The following is a 24016-nucleotide window of genomic DNA, read 5'->3' on the forward strand; positions in this document are numbered from 1 at the left end:
ATATCGATTTCCCCCGGCCTGGCTTGATCCCCAATTCCAAGTCTAGTGTGATCCACTCCCTGTTTGGATTGTCAACACATTGTATCATAAGAACATAAGAAATAGGAGCAGGAGTACCTGCATGCTTACCTTCAGTGACTGGTGCACAAGGACACCCAGGTCCTGCTGCACACTCCCCTCTCGCAATTTAAGAACATAAGAAATAGGAGCAGGAGTAGGCCATCTAGCCCTTCGAGCCTGCCCCCCCATTCAATAAGATCATGGCTGATCTGAAGTGGATCAGTTCCACTTTCCCACTTTCTCCCCATACCCCTTAATCCCCTTGTCTTTACAGCCAGTCAGATGCAATTTCATTTATCAGACGCACACACAGACAGACAGGCAGACGCACACACAGACAGACAGGCAGACGCACACATAGACAGTCTTCCCACCCAGAATTTGTTGCCAGTGAAGATGGGAATCTTTGGGAAGTTGCTCCGGTACCAGCCCATTCAGGCCTCTCCCAGCCGTTTCTCTCGGCTGCTCTGGGCAGGATTCTGATCAGAGTTAGTGGCAGCATTGTATGCTGTATTTTTCTCTGTTCTCTTCTTTGCTTTTTAATATACATTTCTCATCACACCTAGTTTAAAATTTAAAGTGTATTTATTCAAGTCACAAGTTGGCTTACATTGATACTGCAATGAAGTTACTGTGAAATGATTGTTTGTGAGAGGAATTGGGGCTTGAACATCCACTGATGATTGCTTTTGTCTCTTTTCTTTCTTAGTGCTGAAAGGAACAGAGTTAAATTTTTCCGTCGTCAGAAGGTGGTGCAGTCACAGAGGTACAGAGTTTCTCCTCCGCTCCTGTCTCTTTGACCATTTGCGGGAGACAGTTATTACCCAGCTGTAGGAATCATGAAAATATTGATTTGCAATGATTCTCGCTGTCACAAGAGAGTAGATTCACAGCAGTGTGATTGATTGGCTGCGGATGGGACACACACAATGCTGCCACCAACTCTGATCAGAGCAGCCAAGAGAAACGGCTGGGAGAGCCCTGGATGGGCTGGTACCAGAGCAACTTCCCAACAGATTCCCATCTTCACTGGCCACTAATTCTGGGTGGGAAGACTGTGTGTGTGTGTGTGTGTGTGTGTGTTGTCAATGCGTCTGGCTGTCTGCCTGCCTGCGTGTGCGTCTGATAAATGAAATTGCACCTGAATGGCTGTAAATTGGGAGAGGGGAGTGTGCAGAGGGATCTGGGTGTCCTTGTACACCAGTCATTGAAGGTAAGCATGCAGGTGCAGCAGGCGGTAAAGAAGGCAAATGGTACATTGGCCTTCATTGCGAGAGGTTTCGAGTACAGGAGCAGGGATGTGTTGTTGCAATTATACAGGGTCTTGGTGAGGCCACACAGAGTATTGTGTGCAGTTTTGGTCTCCTTTTCCTAAGGAAGGATGTTCTTGCTCTCGAGGGAGTGCAGTGAAAGTTTACCAGGCTGATTCTGGGGATGACAGGACTGATGTCTGAGGAGAGATTGACTTGGATTGTTTTCACTGGAGTTCAGACAAATGAGGGGGGGATCTCATAGAGACTTATAAAATTCTAACAAGACCAGACAGGGTAGATGCAGGAAGGATGTTCCCGATGGTGGGGGAGTCCAGAACGAGGGATCACAATCTGAGGATTTAGGACAGAAGTGAGGAGACATTTCTTCGCCCAAAGAGTGGTGAGCCTGTGGAATTCATGACCACAGGAAGTAGTTGATGCTATTGAATACTACAATGTATTCAAGAAGCATCTGGATATAGCACCTGGGGTGAATGAGATCAAAGGTTTAGGGGAGAAAGCAGAATTAGGATCTTGAGTTGGATGATCAGCCATGATGGTGATGAATGGTGGAGCAGGCTCGAAGGGCCGAATGGCCTCCTCCTGCTTCTAGTTTCTATGATTCAGTGCTTGTGTGTGTGTGTCTGTGTGTGTCTGTGTGTATCTGTTTGTGCGTGTGCACATGTGTTGCTGCCCAGGCTAGTACAGTTGTCTCAGTCCCAGGTGGCTCTGTTACCCTGTGCGTCTGGTTTTACTGTGGGGGTTGCATGTCTGCAAGGGGGGTCCCAGGGATGGAGGTGCACAGTGGACAACAGTCTGCATATGGGTGGGGTCATGGGAATGGCCAATGGCAACCACAGCCTTGTCCTTGCTGTTGATACTGGTCCTTTCTCTATCCTCACAGCCACACAATGAATTCCTCCAATGTCATCCCACTTTCTCTTCACTCACTCCAGGATCTCAGGACTCTGTTAAGAGTAATAGTAACCACAGACAACATTGGCAGCTTCAATTTCCAGATTCATCGACTAGAATTCCTGCTATTTCAATAAACATTTGCAGAATCCATGGACACCTTTATGTAGATATCGATAGGTAATGTGAGTGGGCAAAATATAAGAACATAAGAAATAGGAGCAGGAGTAGGCCATCTGGCCCTTTGAGCCTGCCCCACCATTCAATAAGATCATGGCTGATCTCTCGTGGCTCAGTTCCACATTCCCGCCCTCTCCCCATAACCCTTAATCCCCTCTCTTATCAAAAACCCATCAACCCGCTTCTTAAAAATATTTAGCGAGGCAGCCTCCACCACTTCAACGGGCAGAGAATTCCAGAGATTCACCACCCTTTGAGTGAAGAAGTTCTTCCTCAACTCCGTTCTAAACCGCCCCCCCTTTATCTTGAGGCTGTGCCCCCTAGTCCTACTATCCTTTCTGAGCGGGAAGAGTCTCTCCACCTCTATCCTATCCATCCCATTCATCATCTTATACGTCTCAATGAGATCTCCCCTCACTCTTCTAAACTCTAACGAGTACAAGCCTAGTTTATTCAGCCTCTCCTCATAGTTCAACCCCCTCAACTCCGGCATCAGCCTAGTAAACCTCCTCTGCACTCCCTCCAAGGCCAAAATATCCTTGCGTAAGTACGGCGACCAAAACTGCACACTGTACTCCAGCTGCGGCCTCACCAATGCCCTATACAGCTGCAGCAAGACCTCCCTACTTTTATATTCAATCCCCCTCGCTATGAAGGCCAGCATCCCATTTGCCTTCCTGACCACCTGCTGCACCTGCAAGCTGGGTTTTTGTGACTCTGGTGAAAATATCTGGTGAAATTGTCCATTCTGGCAGGAAGAATAAACAGTACACTTGTTATCTAAATGGGGAGCGATTGCAGAGCTAGGAGGTGCAGAGGGATCTGGATGCCAAAAGGTTAATAATACACAGGTCGAGATAATTGGGAAAGGTAATAGAATGTGATTGTTTATTGTGAAGGGACTGAATTATAAATATTGGGAGTTATGCTTCAGTTTTACAGGCCTTGGTGAGACAACATTTGCAGTGTTGCTTACAGTATTGATCTCCTTATTTAAGGACAGGTTTAAAACCATTTGAAAAAGTTCCGAGAAGGTTTACTGACCTGATATCTGAGTGGGTGGGTTGTCTAATGGGGAAAGGTTCTGGAGGTTAGGTTTGTACCTACCAGAGTTTACAAAAGAAGTGGTTTGAGAGCCAGGCTGCTGGGGGTCTCGTTGACCTCGGGGCCCCCTCAAATCTGATCTTGTGTTTCTATCTGGAAGGGACCATGCATCTGAAGTTGGGTTCTGTCTGGATGTTAACAAGTAATTTGCTGACATCTTTGTGAAGAGATTTTAAAATCAGAGATTGGAAATTCACATGCAAACAGTCTTCCTGCATTGATTGGAAAAGTTTGCAGATCCAGATTGCAGGTTGCAGCATTCCCCTCTGGAGAAACAGCTTTCCCAGCACAGTCAGTTATCAAACTTTTCCTTCAGTATTCCCAAACTTCCCTCCAGCGTTTTCTCAGCAGCGATATTAGGGAAAGCTTTGAACTTCAACATCTCAAAGTCCAAAAAAAAACCCTTATTTGTTTCGTGAAGAACCTTCTTCCCTAACAGCACTGTGGGTGTACCTACCTGACACAGATGGCAGTAGTTTGTGAAGGAAACTCACCAGCACCTTTTGAGGGCAAGTCGGAATGGGCAATAAACACTGGCAGCGTAACACACAAACATGCCACACCAGACCAAAGGAGGAGAATCAAGCCTCACAGGTTACAGCAAATTCATGGTGATTTCTTCTCCATTTAGCCCAGACATTCATTCCTCCACCAGTCTGCAGGGTCAACTCCCGAATACCATCGTTTGACTGCCTGGCCAGGTAAGTAAATGAACTATTTCTCAAACTCAATCACAGACAAAGGAGTTGGTTGAAGCCAATTAGACAGGGATGAGATGTTGGTGATAGATCAAATTCAATTCCGGACTCGGGTCACTGTCTGTGTGGAGTTTACACTTTCTTCCCATGTCTGTATGGGTTTCATCCGGATGCTCCAGTTTCCTCCCACAGTCCAAAGATGTGGGGGAAAGGTTGATTGGCCATGCTAAATTGACTCAGGGGATTATCAGGGTAAATGCATGGGGATTTGCAGGTGGGACTGTGGTCAGTGTAGACTCGATGGGCCAAATGGCCTCCTTCTGCATGGTTGGATTCTATGATACTCAGTTAATGGTAGGGTGTTGGGGAGAGTTACAGAACAAACAGATCTGGGGGTACATGTTCATAGCTCCTTGAAAGTGGAGTCACAGGTGGACAGAGTGGTGAAGGAGGCAGTCAGCATGCTTGGTTTCATTGGTTAGAACATTGAATACAGGAGTTGGGATGTCTTGTTGAAGTTGTACAAGACATTGGTAAGGCCACACTTGGAATACTGTGTGCAATTCTGGTCACCCTATTATAGAAAGGATATTATTAAACTAGAAAGAGTGCAGAAAAGATGTACGAGGATGCTACCAGGACTTGATGGATTGAGTTATAAGGAGAGGCTGAATAGACTGGGACTTTATTCCCTGGAGTATAGAAGGCTGAGGGGTGACCTTATAGAGGTCAACAAAATAATGAGAGGCATAGACAAGGACATAGACAATATTTTTTCTCAAAGGTAGGGGAGTCTAAAATGAGACGGCATAGGTTTCAGATGAGAGGGGAGAGATACAAAAGTGTCCAGAGAGGCAATTTTTTTCACACAGAGAGTGGTGAATGTCAGGAACAAGCTGTCAGAGGTAGTAGTAGAGGCAGGTACAATTTTATCTTTTAAAAAGCATTTAGATAGTTACATGGGTACAATGGGTATAGAGGGATATGGGCCAAATGTGGGCAATTAGAATTAACTTCGGCATTTTATCAAAAAGGCAGCGTGGACAAGTTGGGCCGAAGGGCCTCTTTCCATGCTGTAAACCTCTGACTCTATAACAAGGCAGCTCACCACTGCCTCCTCCAGGGTAACTCGGATGGGTAATGAATATTGGTACAGGAGAGATACCCACAGTGACCCAAGAAGCTCGATTTTGCCTGAATACTGCTGCAAAGGACTTCCCAGTTGTGTTGTAGGCTGTTGGACACAGTTTGGTCAGAAAGAAGTCTTCATTGTCACATGTCCAATCCATCAGGCAAACCAGCCTCCCATCCATTGACTCTGTCTACATTTCCCACTGCCTCGGCAAAGCAGCCAGCATAATTAAGGACCTCACACACCCCGAACATTCTCTCTTCCACCTTCTTCCTTCAGGAAAAAGTTACAAAAGATACCAACCAACTCAAGGACAGTTTCTTCCCTGCTGCTGTCAGATTTTTAAATGGACTGACCTAAGAACATAAGAAATAGGAGCAGGAGTAGGCCATCTAGCCCCTCGAGCCTGCCCCGCCATTCAATAAGATCATGGCTGATCTGAAGTGGATCAGTTCCACTTTCCCGCTTTTTCCCCAGAACCCTTAATTCCCTTGTCTATCAGAAACCTACCTACCCGTGTCTTAAATATATTTAGCGAGCTAGCCTCCACCACTTCGACGGGCAGAGAATTCCAGAGATTCACCACCCTTTGAGTGAAGAAGTTCCTCCTCAACTCTGTTCTAAACTGCACCCCCCTTATCTTGAGGCTGTGCCCTCTAGTCCTGCTATCCTTTCTGAACAGGAAGAATCTCTCCACCTCTACCCTATCCATCCCTTTCATTATCTTAAGATCCCCCCCTCATCCTTCTAAACTCCAACGAGTACAGACCCAGTCTATTTAGTCTCTCTTCATAGTCCAACCCCCTCATCTCTGGTATCAGCCTAGTGGACCTCCTCTGCACTCCCTCCAAGGCCAAAATATCCTTGCGCAAGTGCGGCGACGAAAACTGCACACAGTTCTCCAGCTGCGGCCTCACCAGTGCCCTGTACAGTTGCAGCAAGACCTCCCTGCTTTTATATTCTATCCCCCTCGCTATAAAGGCCAGCATCCCATTCGCCTTCTTGATCACCTGCTGCACCTGCAGACTGGGTTTTTGCGACTCATGCACAAGGACCCCCAGGTCCCTCTGCACTGTAGCATGCTGCAGCTTTTCGCCCTTTAAATAGTAATCCCTCCTACTATTATTCCTGCCAAAGTGGATAACCTCACACTTGCTAACATTATACTCCATCTGCCAGGTCCTCGCCCACTCGCTCAGCCTATCCAGATCCCATTAAGTTGATACCTTGCATTAAGTTGATCTTTCTCTACACCCTAGCTATGATGTAACACTATATTCTGCACTCTTGCATTTCCTTCTCTATGAACGTTTCCTTCTCTAGAAGCTATTGAAAGGGTACAGAGGAGATTTACAAGGATGTTGCCTGGACTGGGAGGCATGCCTTATGAAGTTAGGTTGAGGGAGCTGGGACTCTTTTCCCTGGAGAGACGAAGGTTGAGATGTTTACAAAATGTTGAGAGGAATAGATAGGGTGGACTCTCAGAGGCTATTTCCCCGGGTTGAAATGGTTGCTACGAGAGGACACAGATTTAAGGTGCAGGGAGGAAAGTACAGAAGTGATGTTAGGGGTAAGTTTTTCACTCAGAGGGTGGTGAGTGAGTGGAATCGGCTGCCGTCAGTGGTGGTGGAGGCGAACTCGCTGGGGTCTTTTAAAAGACTTCTGGATGAGTATATGGGGTTTAATGAGATTGAGGGTTATAGATAGGTCTGTAGGTTGGTGGGTGTTGATGTGATCGGCGCAACTCGTGGGCCGAAGGGCCTGTTTGTGCTGTAGTGTTCTATGTTCTATGTTCTAACGGTATGCTTTGTCCATATAGTGTGCAAGAAACAAAACTTTTCACTGTATGTTAATGTATGTGACAATAATAAATCAAATCACATCACATCTAGGTTAACTGCAAGTCTTTACGGAGCTAAAATCTGTTGGGAAATATACAGCTAAAGGTACAAGCCAGTACCATCCCCATGTTCACTCTTACACTCTGTGTTGTCCAATATCAGATTGCTTCAAAGTGTAGCTCATGAGCTCTCCTACATCACTGACACTCAGTCTTACATTAACCCTCTGTGTGCCAAACTCGAATACTATAGTTTCCCCTTGCTCTGTTCCCTGTTATCATCACTTCTTCCTGGCTTATTCACTACTGTTTCACCAGGACGCAGGCTTGAGTTAGAATCTTATGAACTGGAATATACAAAACATCCTCCTGTAAAATAGCTCAGTGAGTGTCAATGTCAGCAGTCTCCAGCTGGAGCAACACAATCCTTTCACAGTTGACAATTGTGCTTTCTTCCTGGATATATCACCGATTCATGAACCCATCCAGCTCCTGATCTTCCCATCATCTCAGCTGCTACACTGCTCACAGACACTAACTCCACAGTTACAGGTGTGTGAAACACAACTTTCCATTGGCACAAAGCTCCTGACTGTCAGTTTTATATTTGTAAAGGTCATCTTTCCAGCAAAGAAGAGAATTAACTCACTGGGAAAGAAGTTCTCTGCTCACTCATTCCCGACTAAATCATTTTATATTATTGATACCTTTCCTTCTCTCCACAGATTCCGACATCGACCAGAGAACCATAATGACCTTATCAATGATCAATGACACTGTTCGCATCTGTTATCATGCCCCAGTTCTGTGCCTTACTCTGTATTAAAAAGCTAGAACTGTGTTTGAAAGAGACAGTGCTTGGTAAACTGAGAGGGTACAGCTCCACTGGTGACAATCATTCCCAGTTGTTTCCTAATCATATCGAGAGACTCATTGATCTGTAGTTCCCTGGCTTGTCTCTGCAACTTTTCTTAAATAGTGGGACCACATTAGCTGTTCTCCACTTGACTGGCAGCTCCCTGCTGGGTAGGGAGGAATTTGAATCAGAGCCCTGCAATTTCCTCCCTACCTCCCACAACAGCCAGGGACACAATTCACCTGGACCTGGAGATTTGTCCACTTTTAAGCCCACCAATACCTCCAATACCTTGTCACTCCCTATGATAATTTTCTCTAGAGCCTCACAGTCTCTCTCCCCGAGTTCCATAACTACCTCCTCATTCTCACAGGTGAAGAGAGGTGTGAAATATTCATTTAACACTCTACCAATGTCCTCCTCTCACAGATTTCCCCCTTGGTCTCTAATGGGCCCTACTTTGTCCCTGGTTTTCCTCTTCCCATAGATGTACTATTAGAATATCTTTGGATTTTCCCTACTTTTACCAGCCAGACCTTTCTCATATCCCTCTATGTCTCCTAATTAATTTCTTAAGCTGCATCTTGCACTTCCTGTACTCCACTAATGCCTCTGCCCTTATACTTGTTAAAAGCCTCTTTTCCTTCTCATTCTATCCTGAATGCCTCTGGTCATCCATGGTTCTCTGGGTTTGTTACACCTTCCTATTACCCTAAAGGGAACATGTTGGACCTGTACCCTCCCCATTTCATCCTTGAGCATCCCCACTGCTTTTCTGTAGATGTCCCCACAAGTATCTCATTCCAGTCTATGTTGGCTAGATCCTGCCTAATTTTGCTAAAATCTACTCTCCCCAATCCAAAACCCTTTTCTGCAACTTTTCAATTTCTTTTCCTTAACAAATTAGAATTGAACCATATTCTGAAAGCTATCACCAAAATGCTCCCCCACCAACACATCAACCACCTGTCTGGCTTCACTTCCCCAGAATTAGGTCCAACACAGCTTCTTCTCTTGTTGAATCCTCGACATATTAACCTGAGAAGTTTTTCTGTAAGAATCTACTCTAAGCTCAATACTGCACTTTCTGTATTCCGCAGACTTACTCTGTTATACTTGTTAAAAGTCTCTTTTTATTTTCACTTTATCCTGAATGTTTCTAGTCATCCATGGTTCTCAGAGTTTGTTACAAAGGAGGAGATTGCAGGGGCTCTGACCCAAATTTTTGAACCATCAGACTCACCATGGACTACTCTCCAGAATCGGTTGCATTCTTGGACACACGCATCTCCATTAAGGACGGTCACCTCAGCATCTCACTGTACCGCAAGCCACAGATAACCTCACAATGCTCCACCTCTCCAGCTTCCACCCTAAACACATTAAAGAAGCCATTCCCTGTGTTAGTTTTGTCACCGGCCGTATCCGCCAGATACCCGCTAGCGTGGCAGCCACCAGACAACTCTTGGTTTCGTTGACACCGTTAGGTTTCCACCAGTCGAGTTCGGAGCGCCAGGGGCAAATTCCCCAGCCGGTAGCCCTCCCGATATATTCCCCTTTTCTCCCGATTATAGACTTAGACGACCACGGGCTGTCTCGTTCGATCACAGTTTATTATACAATCTTGCAAGATCGGGTGAGCTGGTGCGCACACCTTACACGCGTGGACAACACATTTTATACTGTTTTTCAAACATTGTGATGGCTTGTATTGTGTTATTTCCCCTTATTTGGCTGTTAACCTTGTTAACTTTAAACACTGTAAATGGCTTGTATTGTGTCATTCCTTCAATTAACACTCTCTCAACTCCCATTTTGCGCTTAATCTCATCACTGCGGTTATCTGTTTCGTGTAACCTAGTTAACTGTCTGTCATGTGCCTCCCCCTTTCTGTATGCTGCTGAACTCGTCCATCACTGTTGATTGTACTGTTAGCTCTTGCAGCCTTAAAAATTACACTACTTCTCACAATCCCCCCTTTTCTTTTTACTGTCTGTAATTTTTTTTTTTACTAGCATCCCTTTTTCCAGATCTAGTTCAGATATGCGCGAGTAGGTTGTTCCAGTTCGGCTAACATACTATCCACTTGCTCGTCCCAATCTTCATCATGGGGAGACCTATCTAGGAGGGTCTCCCTTTCCTCCCTTTCCAAGTGGATTCCCACCACCCTTCCATCAGTGACATCCCGTTTCATAAGAGCCGTCTCTATCAGTCTCTGCGTTAATCCCCGAATGCAGGGAATAACGCAGCATCCTAAGGCCGCCAGGACCCCTGATACCACCATGAAGGATACTAACATTGATACTACCACCCCTTTCCATCTCCCGAACCATTCGTCCAGCCACCCGGTCCAGTCGGTGTTTGCCCCCGAATGCTCTGCCAACTCGTCGGCTAGAGTTGTCAAGCCCCTCAGAGCCCGGGTGATTGATCCGTCGGGAGCGGTATTGTTGGGGATGAAAGTACAGCATTGAGTCCCGATCATAACACAGACTCCCCCTTTCTCGGCCAGAATCATATCCAGAGCTAGTCGGTTCTCCCAAGCCATTCGGGACGTAGCATCTAACTGTTCCGCTATCCCTTTTATAGCATCCCGGGTATAGTTTATCAACCTCTGTTGGTTATAATATATGTAGTTTATCCAATCTACATTTTTGTTGATAGTGACCCACCAGAACAGAGATTCGAACCCTGCCACTATTTGATTCCTGGCTTTATATTCATCCGGAACCCCTCTGGGTACCCCGATGGAATCCAGGTAAATCCTGTCATCAAACGACGAGGGGATACTGCGGCGCTTCCGGGTTGTCCGGGGGGTAACCTTTGTTCCCTTTCGTTCAAAGGCTAGGGTGAATGGTATGGCTAGTTGTACTATGGCACACGTCCCAGTCCATTTCCGGGGTAAGGTGGCTCGTAGTTCTGCACCCCCGCAGTACCACCAAAGGTCGGCCCGGGGGACCTGTATCTGGGAATAATTCCCACCATCCTTAGTAGTGTCTACTTGGATGACCTGCTGACACAGAGTCAGGCTCCCAACGTTCTGATCCCACTCTTTCCCCATCCTCTGTATGCAGGTTTGATGGACACCCGATGCCCCGGAAAAGGAGGGCACCTGGGAATATCGGTTGTGCTGGACCGGTGGGAACGTTAAGCCCAGAGACTGACATGTGGGATCTTCCCAGGCGGTTCGGTGTTGGTACAGTTTCACCAAACACTCAATTCCACCTTCTTTTAGTGTAGGGAGTGGAACCACCTGCGGACTCGGTCTACTACCTGCGCACGCATAACAGTTGTCTTTTCCAAGACTCTGGACAGTATACCGAACCCACTCCAACCATGCGTTAATTTCCCTGAACCCTGTCTCTATCTCTACGGTCTCCCTTAAATCTTTTATCTGTATCACTTTAACCTTTTCGGAGTTTCCAGGAGTCAGGGCAGTTACACGGGGTATGGACGAGTTTGTGGCTGTTGCCTCTTGGAGGGTAATTCTTACACAGCACAGCCGCTCCTCCTGAACCCGTACTCCAAGTACCTGACCCTCTAGCCCAGTGTGCAGATTTTTCTTGACCACCCAGTTGGTTTGTTTTATGGTCAGATAAAGGGGGTTGCACTGATCTATTCCACAGTCCCTCGGGTAGATCGCTTTCGGCACCAATGTTATTCTTTCCCGTACCCCAAGAGCTTGATCCTCTCCCAATCCTGTCCCCAGAAATAGTAGCTCCATCGATTTTCCCTGATATTTCTTTTGTCTCGCCAGGCTGTTTTTAGGGTCATTTAGTTCCCCCGCTGTCCCACATGGTACCATCCGGCATAAATCTATCTGTAATACCTGTGTCTGGGTTGCTTTTTGTACAGTAAGACTGTATTGCTGACCAGCATTTTTCCCTTCCTCAGCGTACCACCTATCTACCGCGTCCCCTTTCCATCCCCCTCCCACCAAAGTTACAGTGTACACCAGCAAGAGTACAAGCCACATTTTTGAATTCTCGTGCCCTGACCAAAGTGTCCGTTCAGTTGTCTTCTGCTGGATTGCTTCTGTCCGGGGTTGAGAGGATGTTCTCGTCCGGTGCCGGTACGGGCCCCTTTGCTCAGGTGTAGTGAGTCCAGCCTCGTTCTGCTGTTCGGACAGCTGTTTCAGTTGTTAGTAACACCAGGAAAGGGCCGTCCCAGACCGGGTCTAGGGTCTTCGGTTTCCAGGTCTTGATGAGAACCCAGTGTCCGGGCTTGATCGAGTGAACCGCGAAAGCCAAGGGCGGTGTCTGGGCTATGAGTCCCTGTTGGCGCAAATGAGAGAGAGCAGATACCAATGCTTCAACATATTTTTTTACAAAGACATCCCTGGTTTCAAAAATAGGCAGCTCACCTCGAGGTCCCACAAGGGAAGACCGAACATCATCTCATATGGGGAAATCCCTAAATCTCTACGTGGTTGCGTTCGTATTCGGAGTAGGGCAAGGGGCAAGCATTTTGTCCAGGGTAAGCCGGTTTCCACTGTCAATTTTGTGAGTTGTGTTTTGAGGGTCTGGTTCATTCTCTCTACTTTCCCTGAGGAAGGGGGATGCCAAGGAGTGTGGAAGTCCCAGTCTATCCCCACCGCACGCATTACACCCTGCAGCACTGTCGAAGTAAAGTGGCTTCCCTGGTCGGAATCTACCGCTCGGGGGACCCCAAACCTCGGAACAATCTGTTCTAGTAGGATCTTGGATACCTGACTCGCGACCGCAGTGGCGGTGGGGAAGGCTTCTACCCATCCCGTTAAGTGGTCCACCATTACCAGGAGATATTTCAGTCGTCCGATCGGGGGAAGTTCAGTATAGTCAATCTGGATATACTCGAAGGGCCGGTATGCAGGGGCCCGGCCCCCTCCCCTAGTCTGTTGTAACCCCCTTTTGTTCACCTTCCGGCATATCAGGCAGTCCTGCGTGACCTGTTGGGCCACCGTATGGACCCCTGGGTGGGCATATTGCCGCAGGAAGGCATCGCACAACGCCTGGGTTCCCCAATGGCTCCCCTGGTGTAGCTGGGTCAGAACTTCCCTGGTTAGGGATCGGTTCAATAACTGACGTCCATCTGGTAGCAGCCACCTCCCTTCCTCTCCCTTTTCCCCTCCGATCATCCTGAGCTCTTCCTCCTCTTTTTCTGTGAACACTGGCACTTCTTGTATCTCCGATACCTGTGGTATCCACGCCAAACAGTCGACCAGGTCCCCCTCCATCCCTGCTATTCTAGCCTGTTCATCTGCTAAGCGATTCCCCGTGGCTTCTGGGCCAACCCCTTTTTGATGCCCTCTAATGTGGACTACTGCTATCTCCCGTGGTTTTAACAGATCTTCCAAAATCTTAACAACTAGTTCCTCATGTACCAACTCCTTGCCGCGGCTGTTAATCATGCCTCGCTCTTTCCAGATCTTTCCAAAGGTATGTACCACCCCATAAGCGTATTTTGAATCTGTGTATATAGTCCCTACTGATCCTTCCAGGCTGGTCAGGGCGCGGTGGAGGGCATACAACTCGCAAGTCTGTGCCGACCACGAAGGGGGCAACCGCCCCCGTTCCTCTACCTTCCATCCCTCTTCGTTAATTATGGCATACCCGTTATGTCTCTTGCCCTCCACCATCCTAGAGGACCCATCAATGTACCACCTCTGTCCCGTGTGCAAGGGTTGATCTCGTAGATCCTCCCGCACCTTACTTTGTAATTCTACTATGTCCACACACAGGTGTTCAAGGGTCCCCTCCGCCTCCCCTCCCAGGAATTCCGCTGGATTCTGACACGTACTAAGTTCTAGTTTCAGGTCATCTCGATCTAGTAATATCGCTTCATATTTCAAGATCCTCGAGTCTGTTAACCAGCGGCCCGCTTTTTGGTTTAAAATTGTCCTCACCTGGTGTGGGGTAACCACCGTGAGTGGCGCCCCAAAGGTCAGCTTTCTACTCTCCTCTACCAATTTTGCCGTGGCTGCTACCACTTGGACACATTCGGGCCACCCTCGGGATACAGGATCCAGAATCTTTGACAGGAAGGCCACCGGTTTCCTGTGTCCTCCCCATTCCTGGGTCAGTACCCCGAAGGCTGTGCCCTGTTTTGCATTGGTGAACAATAAAAAAGTCTTATCATAATCCGGTAAACTCAGGACTGGGGCAGTCACTAGTTTTTGTTTCAGGCTGGTAATCAAATCTTCCCCCTCCCTATCCCACCAGATTTTATCCGGGGCCCCTTCAACCAGGCGTAAATACAGATCCTTCGTCAGGGGGGCATAATTATCTATCCAGAGTCTGCAATATCCGAGTAGACCCAGAAATTTCCTGAGTTCTCGTTTCGTTCTAGGGAGTCCTAATCCTACAATTCCCCTGATTCTTTCAGGACTTATTTTACGCTGGCCACAGCTAATTAGATGCCCCAGATATCGAACTTCCCGTTCTGCATACTGTAACTTTTTCTGACTCACTCTTAGCCCCTGTTCCGCGAGAAAGTTAAGCAGGGCATTGGTCCCAGTTTGAACTAGCCGGTCGGAGGGCCCCGAAAGTAAAAGATCATCTACATACTGTATCAATTTTAAGTCTGGGGGTAAAACTAGGCTCTCTAGGACCTGTTCCAAAATTTGCCCGAATAGGTTCGGAGATTCCATAAAGCCTTGTGGGAGAACCGTCCACCGGTATTGTTGTTTTCTTCCCGTGTCCGGGTCTTCCCATTCAAAGGCGAACAGGTCTCGGCTATCTGGGTCAAGGGGACATGCCCAGAAGGCGTCCTTTAAGTCCACCACACTGAACCAGCTGTGGTCTGGCGGAATCCGCCCTAGGATGGTGTAGGGGTTAGGGACTACCGGGTGACGGACTTGTACAATTTTATTTATTTCTCTTAAGTCCTGGACCATCCTGTAGTTACCATCAGGTTTCCGGACAGGCAAAATGGGGGAATTATACTGGGACATACAGGGCTCTATCAACCCATCTGAAATTAACTCCCGTACCACCCCGCTAAGTCCCCGGCGCCCCTCCCAGGAGATCGGGTACTGTCGGACTCGTACCTCCGGGCTTCCTGTCTTTAGGGTAACTTTTATGGGGGTCACCGATAGTCTTCCACGATTACCCTTGGCCGTCCACACTTTGGGGTTTATTTGTTCCATTTGCTGTTCATCTAGGTAAGCCATAGAGATCAGCAATTCTTCATTCTCTCCCACACTAATTTGAATCCCAAATTTTACTATTAAGTCTCGGCCCATCAGTCCGTAAGATAGATGGAGCAGGTGAAGGAGTTCTGCCGTGACCCTCTCGCCCTCCCATTCAATTTCTAAAGGAGTGAAAAGCCGAGCCCGGAAAACCCCCCCTTTTACCCCTGAAATGTTAAGCGTACGAGTTTGGTAATTACTCCCTTCGGGATGAATGGGAATTGCAGGCCTCCCGGCGCCTGTATCTACTAAAAACGTCACCTCCTCCCTTTTCTGGCCCACCCTCAAGTTTACCAGGGGTTCTTGGTAGGCCCTTATTTCGAGTGCCCCCCGGTCTCCCTAGTCTACCGAGTACTCCATCTCATAGATCCCCTCTCGCTCCTTCTTTAAGTCTGGGCATTCCCTTTTAAAATGTCCCAATCGGCCGCAATGGTAACACCCGGCCGGTCGCAGTCGTCCGTTTCCATAGGGTCGTCCACGGCCCCGGCCGCGGTTTTCCCTCCCTCCGTTATGCCAACCTCCTCTAGACCGTCCTCTACCTTCCGTTCGTCCTTCTTCTACCATTCCTGTGGATTTGCAAACTTCCCTTACAGCGGCTACCATCATCTTGGCTTTTTGTTTCTCCCTTACCGCGTCCCTCTGAACAAACACTTTCTGCGCTTCATGCAACAGATCCCCAATATCTTTCCCACTCCAGTCCTCAATTTTCTGCAGTTTCTTTTGTATGTCTGGCCAGGATTTGGTGACAAAGTGGACTTTCAACATTCCTCGCCCTATTTCCCCATCTGGATCGAGGCTGGAGTATTTCCGGACCGATTCCCTAAGTCTATCCAGGAACGCACTGGGTGACTCATCTTTACCTTGGGAAACCTCGAAAGCTTTACTTAGATTCTGTTGTTTGGGGACACAGGTCTGTATTCCCCTAATTATCAAATTCCGGAGATCGGACATATGAGTTCTCCCAATCTGGGTATTATGGTCCCAATCTGGGTCTTGGAGGGGATATTTCTCCTCGCCCTGGACCCCCTGTTGGTGTTCGCGGTCCCAAATTTCCATAGCCTTCTTCCTGATCATACCCCTCTCATCATAATTAAATAATACTCTCATCATGGCCTCCAACTCCTGCCATGAATACAAGTTAGGGCCCAGGAATTGGTCAAGTTGAGCTGCCACCGCCTCGGGGTCTTCTAATAAAGGTGGCAGCTCCTTCCTGAATTGCCTAATATCCCCGGTATTTAAAGGGACTATCACATATCCCGTATCTCCCCCCCCAAAGGGGACCTCTCGAAGGGGTTTCATTTTAACCACTTCTTGGGGTTTTTTGTTCTCAACCTGCTGCCTGGCCTCTTTTTGTTCCCTAGTTTTACTTCTAGTACTCGGTCCCGAGGACTCTGACTCCGACAGTGAGGAAGTCTTAGATGCTGATGGCCCGGGGTCTTCCCTGGAAGGGCTGGAGGCGTCTCTTTGTCCATCTGTGGTGTCTCCCTCGGGTTTGTCGCGAGACCCGTCGTAGGGTGGGGGCGAGTGGGGTCTAGGGGCCGGCAGGGGTGGCAAAACGTCCAATACTTCCCACGGACGGGACTGACCACGACGGGACTGACTACCCTGATGGGGGGACATGGCAAACACGTTTAACGGCGGAGAGGTATTCAGGGGACCGGATCCCTCCCAACAAGCTGCATATTTTATCTCTTCAGGGTTTGGCTTTGACCTTCCATTTACACACAAGTTTAACAGTTGACATACCCAATCTTCGTCCGAACCGTATTTTGGCCAGAACACGGTCGGTGGTCGGATTGGTTCCTTAGTCCAAATAAAACAACAATACTTAATCATTACTTTCCGATTGAGGCCCCGGGTTTTCTCAGAATCTTCCCAATTACTTAATTTCATTCCCAACGGACTATCCGGCGGTATGCCGTTTGACCCCTTTGCCTTACTTCTCCTTCCGTCTCTCGTCTTAGACGGTTTTCCTCCCATAATAGGTCACCTCGTCCTCTTGGGTTGCTTCCAAACCCTCAAACAGAACTGTCCTATTATGTGGTCAAACAAGGAAGAGACCACTCTCAACTTCTAACCGTAATTTTGTTCTTGGAGAGTAATTCTCTTACCTTGCCCCGTGCACAGAGTTGTCTGACCTTTATTCCTGTACGTCCCTTCGTCCGTTAAACCTAAACACAATTTGAGCTGAAAAACCCGAGGCAGTGAATCAGACCCCGAGAGCAGCCAGTGGTTCTTACTTTATCTTTAATTTAAGCCCAATTAGAAGTTTTTCTTTGTCTCGCTCGTGGTCGGGTTCTGAACTCAGTAAGTCTGTGTAAATATACACGGTGACGCGTCTGGTTATTACTGAGATCAATTCCCTAGTCCAAACGAGAGGGCCGGGTATATAAGTGATCCCGGACGAGCCCCCAAATTGTTAGTTTTGTCACCGGCCGTATCCGCCAGATACCCGCTAGCGTGGCAGCCACCAGACAACTCTTGGTTTCGTTGACACCGTTAGGTCTCCACCGGTCGAGTTCGGAGCGCCAGGGGCAAATTCCCCAGCCGGTAGCCCTCCCGATATATTCCCCTTTTCTCCCGATTATAGACTTAGACGACCACGGGCTGTCTCGTTCGATCACAGTTTATTATACAATCTTGCAAGATCGGGTGAGCTGGTGCGCATACCTTACACGCGTGGACAACACATTTTATACTGTTTTTCAAACATTGTGATGGCTTGTATTGTGTTATTTCCCCTTATTTGGCTGTTAACCTTGTTAACTTTAAACACTGTAAATGGCTTGTATTGTGTCATTCCTTCAATTAACACTCTCTCAACTCCCATTTTGCGCTTAATCTCATCACTGCGGTTATCTGTTTCGTGTAACCTAGTTAACTGTCTGTCATGTGCCTCCCCCTTTCTGTATGCTGCTGAACTCGTCCATCACTGTTGATTGTACTGTTAGCTCTTGCAGCCTTAAAAATTACACTACTTCTCACACCTGCGGACAAGCCCTCCGTATACACAGGATCTGCTCAGAGAGGAGGATCGCAACAGACACCTCCAAACACTGAAAGATGCCCTCATGAGAACACGATATGGTGCTCGACTCATCGATCGACAGTTCCGACGTGCCACAGCGAAAAACTGCACTAACCTCCTCAAAGACAAACACAGGACACGGCAGACAGCACAACATCTTTTCCGGAGTCTTCAACATGTCATTGATGAAGACGAACATCTCGCCAAGGGCATCCCCACATCTCGCCTTCAAACAACCTCACAACCTCAGACAGACCATTGTTCACAGCAAACCACGACACCACACAACCCTGCCACAGCAACCTCTGCAAGAAGTGTTGGATCATCAACATGGATGCCATTATCTCACATGAGAACACCATCCACCAGGTACACGGTACATACTCTTGCAACGCGGCCAATGTTGTCTACCCGAGACTCTGCAGGAAAGGATGTGAGGCATGGTACATTGGGGAGACCATGCAGACGCTATGACAACAGATAATTGAACACCGCTCAACAATCACCAAGCAAGACTATTCCCTTCCTGTTGGGGAACACTTCAGCGGTCACGGGCATTCGGCCTCTGATCTTCGGGTAAGCGTTCTCCAAGGCAGCCTTCACGACACACAACGCAGAGTTGCTGAGCAGAGACTGATAGCCAAGTTCCGCACACATGAGGACAGCCTCAACCGCAATCATGTCACATTATTTGTAACCCCCATGACTTGCCTGGGCTTGCAAAATCTCACTAACTGTCCTGTCTGGAAACAGTACATAAGAACACATCTCTTTAACCTGTGCTAAACCCTCTGTCCACTCACATTGTCTGTACCTTTAAGACTTGATTACCTGCAAAGACTCTCATTCCAACCATTATTTTGTAAATTGAGTTTGTGTCTTTATATGTTTGTGAACTGAACTCCCACTTACCTGACAAAGGAGCAGCGCTCTGAAAGCTAGTGGCTTTTGATACCAAATAAACCTGTTGGACTTTAACCTGGTGTTGTGAAACTTCTTATTGGGGAGGTGCCAGAGAACTGGAGAACAGCTAATATAGTCCTACTATTTAAGAAAGTTTGTGGAGACAAGCCATGGAAATACAACCCAGTGACTCTCATGTCTGTGGTTGGGCTATCCCAGTTAATGTTGGGAAAGTTGAAATCAGCTAATATAATTACCCTCTTCTTACTTTTACATCCCTCTGTGAATTCCGCACAAAGTTGCTCTTCAATTTCCTGCTGAGTCTCTGGAGGTCTGTTATAAACACCTAGCAACTTGGCTGTCCCTTTTTTATTCCTAAACTCTACCCACAAATCTTCATTTGGTGTCCCCACCAAGATATCATCTCTCCTTCCTGCACTAACTGCCTCCTTCTCTTTTACCCAGTCCTCTGACTTGCCTGAAGATTTATATTGCAGGTTGTTGAGCTGCCAATCCTGCCCCTCCCTCAACACGTCTGTGATGGTTATTATATTATAATTACACTGTCAATCCTCACCCTTAACTCATCTGTTTTACCTTTAATACTCTTGGCATTAAAGTAGAGGCCCTCCAGTGTTACAATCTCCCTTGAGAACCAAGGTTCCTTATTCCTATTTACTTTGCCTTTAATCCTGACAGGAACATACAAACTCTGCACTCTTAAAATTTCTCCTTTGAAGGCCCCCCACTTTCCATTTACATCCTTACCAGAGACCAGCCTGTGTCAGTCCACACTTTCCAAATCCCTTCTCATTTCATCACATTTGGCCTTTTTCCAGTTCAGAACTTCAAACCAAAGACCAGATCCTTATCCTTATCCATGATCAGGTTGAAACTAATGGCATTATGATCACTGGATCCAAAGTGTTCCCTCACACTCACATCCATCCCCTGCCCTAACTCATTTCCCAACAGGAGATCCAATATCCCATCCTCTCTAGTTGACACTTCTATATACTGATGTAGAAAATTCTCCTGAACACATTTAACAAACTCTACCCTGTCTAAATCTTTAACAGTGTCGGAGTCCCAATCTATATGTGGAAAATTAAAATCCCCTACTATCACAACTTTCTGTTTCTTGCAGTTGTCAGCTATCTCTCTCTGCTGATTTGCTCCTGCAATTCTCTCTGACTATTGGGTGGTCTATAATACATAAGAACATAAGAACATAAGAAATAGGAGCAGGAGTAGGCCATCTAGCCCTTCGAGCCTGCCCCGCCATTCAATAAGATCATGGCTGATCTGTCGTGGCTCAGTTCCACTTTCCCGCCCTCTCCCCATAACCCTTAATCCCCTCTCTTATCAAGAACCCATCAACCCGCTTCTTAAAAATATTTAGCGAGGCAGCCTCCACCACTTCAACGGGCAGAGAATTCCAGAGATTCACCACCCTTTGAGTGAAGAAGTTCCTCCTCAACTCCGTTCTAAACCGCCCCCCCTTTATCTTGAGGCTGTGCCCCCTAGTCCTACTGTCTTTTTTGAGCAGGAAGAGTCTCTCCACCTCTATCCTATCCATCCCATTCATCATCTTATACGTCTCAATGAGATCTCCCCTCATTCTTCTAAACTCTAACGAGTACAAGCCTAGTTTATTCAGCCTCTCCTCATAGCTCAATCCCCTCAACTCCGGTATCAGCCTAGTAAACCTCCTCTGCACTCCCTCCAGGGCCAAAATATCCTTGCGCAGGTGCGGCGCCCAAAACTGCACACAGTACTCCAGCTGCGGCCTCACCAATGCCCTATACAGCTGCAGCAAGACCTCCCTATTTTTATATTCAATCCCCCTCGCTATGAAGGCCAGCATCCCATTCGCCTTCCTGACCACCTGCTGCACCTGCAAGCTGGGTTTTTGCGACTCATGCACAAGGACCCCGAGGTCCCTCTGCACCGTCGCCTGCTGCAGTTTTTCGCCACGTAAGTAATAGTCCTTCCTACCATTCTTCCTACCAAAGTGGACCACCTCACACTTGCCAACATTAAATTCCATTTGCCATTTCCTGGCCCATTCGCCCAGCCTATCTAGATCCTTCTGCAGACTCTCCACACCCTCCGCACAATTTGCCTTTCCCCCAATCTTGGTGTCATCAGCAAATTTCGACACCATACACTCAGTTCCCTCCTCCAGATCATCTATATAAATGGTAAATAGCTGAGGCCCCAGCACCGACCCCTGGGGCACTCCACTAGTCACCAACCGCCAATCCGAATAGCACCCATTGACCCCCACTCTCTGCCTCCTATTTGACAACCAATCCTCTATCCACGCTAACACCCTACCCCCAACTCCATGTCCCCTGACCTTCTGCAATAACCTCTTGTGAGGTACCTTGTCAAACGCCTTCTGAAAATCCAGAAAGACCACATCCACCGGCTCTCCTCTATCCACTGCCCTAGACACATCCTCATAGAACTCCAGTAAATTTGTCAGACACGACTTCCCTTTAATGAAACCGTGCTGCGTCTGCTCTATCAAGCAATTCCCTTCAAGATGCCTCGCAATTTCCTCCTTAATGACGGATTCCAACATTTTACCTACCACAGACGCAACCCCATTAATGTGGTCATACCTTTCCTGTTTCTCAGCTCCACCCATAGGGCCTCTGTAGACAAGCTCCCTAATCTATCCTGCCTGAGTACCACTGTAACATTTTCCCTGACCAACAATGCCACCCTCCCCCCACTTTTTATCCCTCTGCCTCTATCATGCCTGAAACATTGGAACCCTGGAACATTGAGCTGCCAGTCCTGCCCCTCCTGTAGCCAAGTTTCACTAATGGCTATTTCCACGTATCAATCCACACCCTCAGCTCATCCCCAGCTTTCTCTGGGAGGCAAGGGAGGAGATTGCAGAGCCTCTGGCTCTGATCTTCAGGTCGTCGTTGGTCACCGGTATAGTGCCAGAAGATTGGAGGTTCGCGAATGTTGTCCCATTGTTTAAGAAGGGGAACAGAGACTTCCCCAGGAATTATAGACCGGTGAGTCTTACTTCTGTTGTGGGTAAGGTTTTAGAAAAAATTATTATGGATAGGATTTATGGTTACTTGGAGAGTAATGAATTGATTAGAGATAGTCAGCATGGTTTTGCAGAGGGTAGGTCGTGCCTTACTAACCTTATTGAGTTTTTTGAGAAAGTGACCAAAGAGGTGGATGGGGGTAAGGCAGTTGACGTGGTGTATTTGGACTTTAGTAAGGCGTTTGATAAGGTTCACCATGGAAGCCTTCTGCAGAAATTGCAGATGTATGGGATTGAGGGTGATTTAGGAAATTGGATTAGGAATTGGCTGGCGGATAGGAGACAGAGGGTAGTGGTTGATGGTAAGTATTCGACATGGAGTTCAGTTACGAGTGGTGTGCCTCAGGGATCTGTTTTGGGGCCACTGCTGTTTGTAATTTTTATTAATGATCTGGATGAGGGTATAGCTGGGTGGATTAGTAAATTTGCTGATGACACCAAAGTCGGAGGTGTGGTAGATAGTGAGGAAGGGTGTCTTAGTCTACAGGGAGACTTGGTCAAGTTGCAGAGCTGGGCCGAGAGGTGGAGGATGGAGTTTAATGTGGAAAAGTGTGAGGTAATTCACTTTGGCAGGAATAATGGATGTGTAGAGTATAGGGCTAACGGTAGGACTCTGAATAGTGTGGATGAACAGAGGGATCTAGGTGTATGTGTACATAGATCCCTGAAAGTTGGGAATCAAGTAGATAGGGTTGTTAGGAAGGCATACGGTGTCTTGGCGTTTATTGGTAGGGGGATTGAATTTAAGAGCCGCAGCGTCATGTTGCAACTGTACAAAACTCTGGTGCATCCGCACTTGGAGTATTGTGTGCAGTTCTGGTCCCCACATTATAGGAAGGATGTGGAGGCTTTGGAGAGGGTGCAGAGGAGGTTTACCAGGATGTTGCCTGGTATGGAGGGGAGGTCCTATGAGGAGTGACTGAGGGATTTGAGGTTGTTTTCATTAGAAAGAAGGCGGCTACGAGGGGACCTTATTGAAACATATAAGATGATTAGAGGTTTAGATAGGGTGGACAGTGATAGCCTTTTTCCTCGGATGGAGAAAGCTAGCACGAGGGGGCATGGCTTTAAATTAAGGGGTGGTAGTTATAGGATGGATGTCAGGGGTAGGTTCTTTACCCAGAGGGTGGTGAGGGATTGGAATGCCCTGCCTGCTGCAGTTGTGGATGCGCCTAGTTTGGGGGCGTTTAAGAGATCCGTGGATAGGTTTATGGATGGAAAGGGTTTGGTTTAGGTTAGAGGGTCATTGTTTTTTAACTGGTCGGCGCAACATCGTGGGCCAAAGGGCCTGTTCTGCGCTGTAATGTTCTATGTTCTATGTTCTATCTGCCTTCCCCACAATACTCCTAGCATTGAAATAGATACACATCGAAAGATTATTTCCACCACACTGAACCCTTCCATTTGTGATTTTGCATGAACTAACCTGTCTTTTTACCCCCGTTCCACTATCTGCTCTGGCACTCTGGTTCCCATCCCCCTGCAAACCTAGTTTAAATGCTCCCCAATAACACTAGCAAACCTCCCAGCAAGTATATTGGTCCCCTTGTAGTTCAGGTGTAACCTGTCTTTCTTATATAGGTCTCAGCTGCCCCAGAAGAGGTCCCAATGATCCAAGAATCGGAAACCATACCCCCTATATCAGTTCCTCAGCCACATGTTCATCCGCCCAAGCATCCTACTCTTACCCTCACTGACGCGAGGTACAGATAGCAATCCTGAGATTACTACCCTCGGGTCCTGCTTTTTAACTTCCTTCCAAGCTCCCTATACTCTCTTTAGGACTTCCTCACTCTTCCTACCTAC

At 47.5% G+C, this 24016-nt stretch overlaps 1 long non-coding RNA gene across 1 annotated transcript; it reads left to right on the forward strand.

The window, feature by feature from the left end:
- Positions 1 to 767: 767 nt before the first annotated feature.
- On the forward strand, positions 768 to 7990 carry LOC145339063 (uncharacterized). The gene is made up of 3 exons (XR_013885948.1): positions 768 to 826; positions 4144 to 4213; positions 7908 to 7990. It is a non-coding gene; the product is annotated as an uncharacterized LOC145339063 (long non-coding RNA).
- The last annotated feature ends 16026 nt before the right edge of the window (positions 7991 to 24016 follow it).

The sequence above is a fragment of the Carcharhinus amblyrhynchos genome, unplaced genomic scaffold (genome assembly GCF_965287045.1).
Source record: "Carcharhinus amblyrhynchos unplaced genomic scaffold, sCarAmb.v2.hapA chromosome_304, whole genome shotgun sequence".
NCBI lineage: Eukaryota > Metazoa > Chordata > Chondrichthyes > Carcharhiniformes > Carcharhinidae > Carcharhinus > Carcharhinus amblyrhynchos.